A 2,226-nucleotide genomic window follows, 5' to 3' on the forward strand; every position below is an offset into this window, starting at 1 on the left:
CCTTTCTTTGTGAATGCATATCCTCGCGTACAAAATTTAGGATATGATTTGACCACATAGTTTGGTCCCTGCACAAATTCGCGTACCCAATCATCGAACACAAGACCTCTGGCCAAACCATCATTCACCTATAAAAAAAAACATATATGATTGCAAAATTAATTAGTTTATATATATTAAATTTAAACTAATCATTTGCATAGGGTAATATGATATATGACTCACATAACTACGAAGCCACGCAGCAAATCCGTTATCTCTAAGTTGTCGAAGCTCATCTTCTGTTGCATGCCTGTGAGTCATACGCAACTCCGCCATATATACACTATATACAAAAATATTATCAATATGAAATAAATTTATTGAATATTAATCTAACAATAAATGAATAAATATTTTTACCTCTCATATTGTAGAACATCTTCACAGTTGGTGAGCAAATATGTTTGCAAATGAGCGTTCTCAGTGTCCGTAAGTCTCCGCTTCGTGAATTTTCCACTAAGTCGTCCTATTTCCTTGAACATGCTTGGGACAGTAACATGATATGTTGCTCTCTCCCCTCTATCATCATGCCGAGCAGGTCTTCGGTGTTTTGTTTGCACTTCTGGTGGAAAATAATTTTCAGCAAAGATTGCAGTTTCTTCATTGATCACCTGTGCCACTATAGATCCTTCCACCCTGCTTTGATTTTTGACCATCTTCTTCAGATGATGCATATAACGCTCAAAAATATACATCCATCTGTACTGCACAGGACCACCAAGTTCCAATTCTCTTGCGAGATGAATAGCAAGATGTTCCATTACATCAAAGAATGATGGAGGAAATATCTTCTCAAGGTTGCACATGCTGACTGGTGCGTTTGTCTTCAAATTATTAATACCCTCTTCAGTCACTACTCTGCTGCATAAGTCGTGGAAGAAAATACTAATTCCAACATAGATAAAAGACATAATTTTCGTAAGTATTAAGTTTTTATAAGCATAATTGTTAAATATAAAAATAAATTAAATTGTAAAAATATAATATACCTGCAATTGCTTCATGAACATTACGTGGCAATAATGCTGAAAAAGCAAACGGAAGGAGGCGCTGCATAATTACATGACAATCATGACTCTTCAAGCCAGTAAACTTTTCTTCGCTTATATCAACGCAGTTTCCCAAATTTGATGCATATCCGTCAGGAAATTTCACTTTATCTGTAATCCAATCAAAGAACTCTTCTTTTCTAGCACCATCTAGCCGATAAATGGAAGACTGTTCGAGGGAAAGGTAAGCGTGGTCGCCGCGGGCGAAGCTCCTCTCATTAGATATTGTCTTTCATACCATTGATGGTCTATCTTAACTCTTCCTTGCCTTTGTTATTCTCACTGGTTTGGGATTAAATATGCTCATGAAGATTGTTTCATGAAAACTTTTCCCGACTATAAGACCTTCAGTCTTATCATGTAATCGTTTTATTTTAAATTTGAAAGCCTTTAGTCAAAAAAAAAAAACATTAGATATATATACAAATGGGGCAAAAAGATGGAGAAGAGATATTTATGAATCAAACAAATCAAAGGGCTCGAAGTTTCAAAAGATGACATGTACAATTCCGGAATGAAGTAAAAAAGATATCGTGGCAACTGCATAACTTGTTCCCAACACGTGGTTAGCGAGAGTGCAAAAGGACTAATACGGTAAACACGGTTTGATTTTTCTGTAGATTTTCTTTCTTGTCAACGATTTTTCTGTAGATAAAATGTATGATATCTTCTACATTTCTTATCATATTTTTAACTTTTTTTCTGTAAAATTGAACATTTAAATTTCATTCAACTAAGGGCAAAAAACTGATATTTACGAGGTTCTATGTGTGTTACTGGTTTTTGTAATGCATATCCATAGACCAAGATTATCGCCGACTGCTAAGTGGGTTTTTAAAGTAAATAACTCATTTAATTAAATCAAAACAAAATAAAAAGGAATTACGGATCCTTAACTTAGAATTTTGGGACCGTTTTTTAAATGGGTTTTTCAACTACGTATCAGCATACAAAGCTTTTTAATTTTTTTTTTATTTTTTGGTTTTTTAATTTTTTTTCTTTTGTCTCGGTTTCTCGTCTTCTCCGTCTAAAAGACGATCGAAACGATGAGAAACGACGAAAGGCGATGACTCTCTTCACGGCATCTCCTCTGGCGTCTGTCGTCTTCTCCGTCAGAAGACCGATCGAAACCAGC

The sequence above is a fragment of the Brassica oleracea genome, chromosome C3 (genome assembly GCF_000695525.1).
Source record: "Brassica oleracea var. oleracea cultivar TO1000 chromosome C3, BOL, whole genome shotgun sequence".
In the NCBI taxonomy this organism is placed as follows: domain Eukaryota; kingdom Viridiplantae; phylum Streptophyta; class Magnoliopsida; order Brassicales; family Brassicaceae; genus Brassica; species Brassica oleracea.